We start from the raw sequence: 8,365 nt of genomic DNA, 5'->3' as shown, positions 1-8,365 counted from the left end.
GGAAACGCCGGGACGCCTCTCACTGGTTCTGAAAAAGCCCGGCCGCGCACTTTGTTCCGCGGTGACCGGCACAGGTCGGTTTCCCCAGGAAGCAGATTAGAGATAAAAATAAATGATTGTTGGAGCTTTCAGCCACCGCATGTGGGGCGTTGGTTATGCAGCAGCAGTTCCCTGGGCAGCCCCCCTGCTCTGCGGCCGGCACCCCTGACCCCGCGCCCCACTGGCATCAGCCGGCAGGCGCCACAGGACAGAATACAGGGCGATCTGCTCCATGTGCCGGGGGCTCCACCTGTGGCTCCAACAATCCACGGCAATGTGAAAAGCATGAGCAATTGTGACCCCGTGTGACTGCGTACTCAGTGCAGGTTTAGCTAATTCCCAGCTGAGACTTTGAATGATATGTATGTGTAAGCATGTTGTGTTGCTGTATTGCTAGTTAATATCTAAGATCACAGCACTTGGAGTGGCAACTCCCCCGGAGGCTTCTGGAGCAGATCGCGCTTGCCCACACCTCCGGCAGGAGCAGGTGCAGGCGCCGCTGAGCAGGCGCAGCGCCCCCAGCCGCGCCCCCCCCCGCCCCCTGCTGCTCCCGCTGCCCACTGACACGCACGCGCACTAACACGAGACACAGAAGGCTTCTCAGAGCAAATGAGCTTCTCTGCGGTTTATCCGAGCATTTTACACGTCCCCGTCTTCACGTGCAAAGGGCCCAGCCCACAGCCCCTCTGGAGAGAGGGCAGTCGGGCCGTGCTGAGGGCCGGTGCCAGGCCAGTCCCCGCGAGGCCATCTCAGGCCTCTTCCTGCAGCCGGAGGGCTGCTCCCCCCCACCCCGGGCGGGGCCCCCAGACCAGCCTGGCTCACAGGACTCAGCGGGTCGGTGTGCGGCCTCTGCTTCACTCTCTGGATAAAAGCCACACCATAACCGAGAGGCGCAGGCCGACGTCTGCAGGGGACCAGGTGCCAGCCTCCACCTTCCCCTCCACCTGCAACTCAGCGCCTCCGCCACGGCCTCCGTGAAAGCACATCCCGGGAAACTAGGCCCAGCCCCGGGCGGCTGCAGGCTGGTGCCATCGCGCCTGGGCCTGGAGCTGACCACGCCTCAGAGCCCAGAGGGAAGCGGTCTCGGCGCAGGCCCTCCGTCCACACTGGCGGCTCAGGGACCGGCCGCAGGAGCAGGCCAGCCTGGCAGGAGAGCAGCCCCCGGCCTCGCGCCCCCGGTGGCTCTGCCACAGGCGGCCACTGCGGCACCCAGGCAGCCCCAGCCCCAGCCCAGCCCCATGCCCAGCCCCAGCCCCAGCCCCAGCCCAGCACCAGCCCCAGCCCCAGCCCCAGCCCCAGCCCAGCCCCAGCCCCAGCCCCAGCCCCAGCCCCAGCTCCAGCCCCAGCCCAGCAGGCCCCTGTCCTCCTCCAGGCTCTGACTTCACAAGGAGGGGGTGGGTGCAGCTGTGACAGTGAGGGGGGTGCAGTTGTGACAGTGAGGGGGGTGCAGCTGTGACAGTGAGAGGGGTGCAGCTGTGACAGTGAGGGCAATGCAGCTGTGACAGTGAGAGGGGTGCAGCTGTGACAGTGAGGGGGATGCAGCTGTGACAGTGAGAGGGGTGCAGCTGTGACAGTGAGGGGGTGCAGCTGTGACAGTGAGGGGGGTGCAGCTGTGACAGTGAGGGGGATGCAGCTGTGACAGTGAGAGGGGTGCAGCTGTGACAGTGAGGGGGATGCAGCTGTGACAGTGAGAGGGGTGCAGCTGTGACAGTGAGGGGGATGCAGCTGTGACAGTGAGGTGATGCAGCTGTGACAGTGAGGGGGATGCAGCTGTGACAGTGAGAGGGGTGCAGCTGTGACAGTGAGGGGATGCAGCTGTGACAGTGAGGGGGGTGCAGCTGTGACAGTGAGGGGGGAGCAGCTGTGACAGTGAGGGGGGTGCAGCTGTCACAGTGAGGGGGGAGCAGCTGTGACAGTGAGGGGGGTGCAGCTGTGACAGTGAGGGGGGAGCAGCTGTGACAGTGAGGGGGGTGCAGCTGTGACAGTGAGGGGGGTGCAGCTGTGACAGTGAGGGGGGTGCAGCTGTCACAGTGAGGGGGATGCAGCTGTGACGGTGAGGGGGGTGCAGCTGTGACAGTGAGGGGGTGCAGCTGTGACAGTGAAGGGGGAGCAGCTGTGACAGTGAGGGGGGTGCAGCTGTGACAGTGAGGGGTGAGCAGCTGTGACAGTGAGGGGGGTGCAGCTGTGACAGTGAGGGGGGTGCAGCTGTCACAGTGAGGGGATGCAGCTGTGACAGTGAGGGGGGTGCAGCTGTGACAGTGAGGGGGGTGCAGCTGTCACAGTGAGGGGGATGCAGCTGTGACGGTGAGGGGGATGCAGCTGTGACAGTGAGGGGGGTGCAGCTGTCACAGTGAGGGCGGTGCAGCTGTGACAGTGAGGGGGATGCAGCTGTCACAGTGAGGGGGGTGCAGCTGTGACAGTGAGGGGGATGCAGCTGTCACAGTGAGGGGGATGCAGCTGTGACAGTGAGGGGGATGCAGCTGTGACAGTGAGGGGGGATGCAGCTGTCACAGTGAGGGGGATGCAGCTGTCACAGTGAGGGGGGATACAGCTGTCACAGTGAGGGGGGTGCAGCTGTCACAGTGAGGGGGATGCAGCTGTGACAGTGAGGGGGGTGCAGCTGTGACAGTGAGGGGGATGCAGCTGTGACAGTGAGGGGGGTGCAGCTGTGACAGTGAGGGGGGTGCAGCTGTGACAGTGAGGGGGATGCAGCTGTGACAGTGAGGGGGATGCAGCTGTGACAGTGAGGGGGGTGCAGCTGTGACAGTGAGGGGGATGCAGCTGTGACAGTGAGGGGGGTGCAGCTGTGACAGTGAGGGGGATGCAGCTGTGACAGTGAGGGGGGTGCAGCTGTGACAGTGAGGGGTGAGCAGCTGTGACAGTGAGGGGGATGCAGCTGTGACAGTGAGGGGGGTGCAGCTGTCACAGTGAGGGGGGATGCAGCTGTGACAGTGAGGGGGGGGTGGCGTTGGTGGGAAAACCGGCAGGTGCCAGCCTCCCACAGGAAAGGAAGTGGTCCCTCAGCTCGGACTTCTGTCTGCGGCCCGGGCTTCCCCCAGCTGATGGGACCTGTTCATCTGAGCCGCCCCCCAGCTCCTTCCAGGTGCCAGGAGGGCGGTTCACAGGGACAGCACCCCGGCCTCTCCCAGACTGTGCCCACGCGAATGACGAGGAGGCGTGTTTCTGTCCGCCTGGCGCACCGAGGTGGCCCTCACTTCAGAAATCCACTCCTGACGTGACCCCGTGGAGCCTGAGTCACAAAACAGCTGCGGCCTCTGTTTGCTTTGTGGGTGGGCCACGCAGAGTGGTTCCGGGTGAGAGAGCCTCTCAAAACGTCACACGGACAGCTGACGTGGCCTCCACTCTGTCCCACCTTGTTTAAGTGGGTACAGGACCAGCCACCTCCTGGGCACTCTGCCCTGACCCCCGAGTCCTGCCACGGCACCTCCTGTCCCCCCCAGGTCCTGCCAGGCACCTCCTGTCCCCCCCAGGTCCTGCCATGGCACCTCCTGTCCCCCCACGCCCAGGTCCTGCCATCACACCTCCTGTCACCCCCCAGGTCCTGCCATGGCACCTCCTGTCCCCCCACGCCCAGGTCCTGCCATCACACCTCCTGTCCCCCCATGCCCAGGTCCTGCCATCACACCTCCTGTCCCCCCCTCAGGTCCTGCCATCACACCTCCTGTCCCCCCCCCCAGTTCCTGCCATGGCACCTCCTGTCCCCCCACCCCCAGGTCCTGCCATCACACCTCCTGCCCCCCCCCCAGTTCCTGCCATGGCACCTCCTGTCCCCCCACCCCCAGGTCCTGCCATCACACCTCCTGTCCCCCCCAGGTCCTGCCATCACACCTCCTGTCCCCCCAGGTCCTGCCATCATACCTCCTGTCCCCCCACCCCCAGGTCCTGCCAGGCACCTCCTGTCCCCCCCAGGTCCTGCCATCACACCTCCTGTCCCCCCAGGTCCTGCCATCACACCTCCTGTCCCCCCAGGTCCTGCCATGGCACCTCCTGTCCCCCCCAGGTCCTGCCACAGCACCTCCTGTCCCCCCACCCCCAGGTCCTGCCATGGCACCTCCTGTCCCCCCCCAGGTCCTGCCATCACACCTCCTGTCCCCCCCAGCTCCTGCCATCACACCTCATGTCCCCCCCAGGTCCTGCCACGGCACCTCCTGTCCCCTTACCCCCAGGTCCTACCATCACACCTCCTGTCCCCCCCAGGTCCTGCCATCACACCTCCTGTCCCCCCAGGTCCTGCCATCATACCTCCTGTCCCCCCACCCCCAGGTCCTGCCATGGCACCTCCTGTCCCCCCCAGGTCCTGCCATGGCACCTCCTGTCCCCCCACCCCCAGGTCCTGCCATCACACCTCCTGTCCCCCCCAGCTCCTGCCATCACACCTCATGTCCCCCCCCAGGTCCTGCCACGGCACCTCCTGTCCCCTTATCCCCAGGTCCTACCATCACACCTCCTGTCCCCCCCAGGTCCTGCCATCACACCTCCTGTCCCCCCAGGTCCTGCCATCATACCTCCTGTCCCCCCACCCCCAGGTCCTGCCAGGCACCTCCTGTCCCCCCCAGGTCCTGCCATCACACCTCCTGTCCCCCCAGGTCCTGCCACGGCACCTTCTGACCCCCCAGGTCCTGCCATGGCACCTTCTGTCCCCCCCCCAGGTCCTGCCATGGCACCTCCTGTCCCCCCCCCCAGGTCCTGCCATCATACCTCCTGTCCCCCCCCAGGTCCTGCCATGGCACCTCCTGTCGCCGCCAGGTCCTGCCATGGCACCTCCTGTCGCCGCCAGGTCCTGCCATCACTCCTCCTGTCCCCCCCCCCCACAGGTCCTGCCATCACACCTCCTGTCCCCCCCAAGTCCTGCCAGGCACCTCCTGTCCCCCCCAGGTCCTGCCATCACACCTCCTGTCCCCCCAGGTCCTGCCACGGCACCTTCTGACCCCCCAGGTCCTGCCATGGCACCTTCTGTCCCCCCCCCAGGTCCTGCCATGGCACCTCCTGTCCCCCCCAGGTCCTGCCATGGCACCTTCTGTCCCCCCAGGTCCTGCCATGGCACCTTCTGTCCCCCCCCCCAGGTCCTGCCATGGCACCTCCTGTCCCCCCCCAGGTCCTGCCATGGCACCTCCTGTCCCCCCCCAGGTCCTGCCATGGCACCTCCTATCCCCCCCAGGTCCTGCCATGGCACCTCCTGTCCCCCCCAGGTCCTGCCATGGCACCTCCTGTCCCCCCCAGGTCCTGCCATCATACCTCCTGTCCCCCCCAGGTCCTGCCTTGGCACCTCCTGTCCCCCCCCCCAGGTCCTGCCATCATACCTCCTGTCCCCCCCAGGTCCTGCCATGGCACCTCCTGTCGCCGCCAGGTCCTGCCATCACTCCTCCTGTCCCCCCCCCCCCCCACAGGTCCTGCCATCACACCTCCTGTCCCCCCCAAGTCCTGCCATGGCACCTCCTGTCCCCCCCCAGGTCCTGCCATCACACCTCCTGTCCCCCCCCAGGTCCTGCCATGGCACCTCCTGTCCCCCCCAGGTCCTACCACGGCACCTCCTGTCTCCCCTCGCCCCCCGTGAGGTCCTGCCTCCGTACAGGGTGTAAGAAAGGCCGGTGTGCGTCCTACTTCAGTCGTCTATTTCTTGCAACAAAAGACCGTGAAATAGTAGCTGAAAACAGCAAAGTGTTTGTCACTGTTCACAGCTCTGCCAGCTACTGGGACGGCAGCGGCCTTTCCTCTGTGCTGCCCACACCTGGAGGCCCGCCCTGGCTGGGCGCCCGGTGCGGTGTGCCAGCTGGGAACTGGGCTGTGGAATGCCTCTACGCTCCGCGCGGCCTCCTGGGCGGCTCCCAGGGCATAACACCCTAGAACCTCAGGGGGAGGGAGTGGGCTCCGGCCAGCAGAGTCGGAGGGAGGGGGACGAGGAACGGCCGCCACCTGTGACCCACCTGGTCCCCGCAGGAAGCTGGAGAGTCACATCACCTGCTAAAGGCAACGCCAACAAAACGCCGTTTCCCACGCTGTGGTCAGCTCAGTGCAGCTGTGACGCCGATGGGTGGTGAGCCCGGCCGCCCACTCGGGGCTGTCCCGCCCGCATGTGCCCCCTGACCGAGTACCCGCCACACAGCCCACGCATGCCAGCCCCCGCGGCTGTCAGACGCCCGTGTGATGACCAAGGACAGCCTGGGGCACTGAGGAGACGCTGGAAGTCATACAAGACCTGGTAAGACAGAGGTCACAGGATGGTGCCAGGGAGTCACTCCTACAGACTTCAGGATGCACAGCACCAGAGAAATGACACTGAACCCCACAATAAGGTGAGATAATGAAGTAAAACGCCCTGTGGGCTGCCCTCAGCGCAGCCGAGTGACAGGCAGGGGCTGGAAGGTGGCCACCCACGCGGCGCGGAGGGGCGGGAGCAGGCCCGGCTCCCCGGCTGTCCGCCCGGTGAGCTCCATCCGCGCGCCCCCCGCCAATCACTCCCCACTCCGTGTGCTTGTCAAGGCCAAGGGTATGTTGATGTGCACTTTTTCGTTCACTGAGAACTGGAGCTGTTTCAGAGGCCACGGAATCGCTAACGAGGCTTTGCCTTTACTTTTTTAAAAAATATATATTTTATTGATTTTTTACAGAGAGGAAGGGAGAGGGACAGTTAGAAACATCGATGAGAGAGAAACATCGATCAGCTGCCTCCTGCACGCCCCCCACTGGGGATGTGCCCGCAACCAAGGTACATGCCCTTGGCCAGAATCGAACCTGGGACCCTTCAGTCCGCAGGCCGACGCTCTATCCACTGGGCCAAACCGGTCAGGGCTGCCGTTACTTTTGCTAAATGAACTGTGAGACTGCACGGTGCTGCGTAGTCTGAGGCAGCCCCTGCCCCCCCCCCCCCCCCCCGTGGGCCCCGCTGCGTCTCTCACAAAGCCCGCGCCCCAGGGGGCGGCCACACGCTGACATTCGTGTCACTTATTAGGAGCAGCGTTTCCACTTCTGCATGTGAGGCAAGGCACGCAGGCATCAGCGCTTACAGCACCCACAGGCGTGTTCACACGTCACATACCGGATAGAGGGCCGTGTGTGTGAATTTCCCCACTCGCGTGACGGGCGCCGAGGGTCCTGCTGGAGGAGGGCTTTGGGCGGGGCGGAGGGCGGGCCGGGCCCCGAGGCTCACAGCCACCAGCCAGCTCCTGGGCTGTGGGACGGGAGGCCAGTTCAGTTACCCGCTGCCGCCCATTCATTGCCGGCGGGAATATAAAGTGGTGTAGCTGCCTTGGAAAGCAGTTCCTCAAAATGGTTAATCCAGAGTGGCCACACGATGAAGAAGTTTCACTCCTAGGAGCGTACTCAAAAGAACTGGAAACATAGGTGCACACAAAAAGCTGTGGCTGTTTATGTCAGCATCATACAAAACAGCCACAAAGTGATAACCCAAGTCCATCAGCTGGTGGATGCAAACGCACAGTGTGGCAGACCCACACAATGAAATGCCACTCGGCAACGAGAAGGAATGGAACACCGGCACACACACTGCAGCAACGGTGAACGTGACAGCCTGATGTTGAGTGAAGTAAGTCGGGAACAAGAGGCCACGTGTTATATGGTTCAGGACATTAAGTTTCAGAAGACGCAAGTCCACAGAGCTGGTAAGGCAGATGGCAGGTGCCGGGGTGGGGAGGGGCGGGGCGGAGGCCACTGCAAAGGGTGCAGGCTCCTTTTCGGGAGATGAAGATGTTCTAGAATTAGACATGGGCGCCCAACTCCGTGAATATGCTGACAACCATTGAACTACGCATTTTAAAAGGGTGAATTCTGTGGTCTGTTCATTATATCTCAATATTTTTAAAAAGTCAAACAACTAAAACAAAGTAAAATAGCAAAGGTGATACTTAACTTGTAGGAGATGGAAGTTTGAAAACAGTGTTTGTGAGCTTACATCTTGCTTAGGTAGTAGAGAATGACAAAGGTTTTCTTTTCACTGAAGACTCTCCCCATCCTACATTTGAAAATGATTAGAAAGGTGTGCTTTTTGTAAACGGTTACTTGCAACATTTCAAGCCCACAGAGAGCACTGGACAAGGCTAAAACAAAGCCCAGCGAGCAATACCTAATCCTGTTAGAGCTCGATGCTCTGTCCTGTTTGCTTCAGGGACCTTTCATTACATAAGAAATAAAGTTTTACGTGGCAGTTGAGGATCCCTGAACCCCTCCCCGTCACAGCGCCCCACTCCGGCCCCGTGTGACTGCCACTCCGGCTCTCCACTCCTCAGTCTCACACGTTTCTATGTCTGTGCTCTTCAGTATGTTTGTGAACAGCAGAAGAGCATTCGTT

Source organism: Myotis daubentonii, chromosome 11 (assembly GCF_963259705.1).
Source record: "Myotis daubentonii chromosome 11, mMyoDau2.1, whole genome shotgun sequence".
NCBI classification, from domain to species: Eukaryota; Metazoa; Chordata; class Mammalia; order Chiroptera; family Vespertilionidae; genus Myotis; species Myotis daubentonii.
This window is presented reverse-complemented; position numbering follows the sequence as displayed.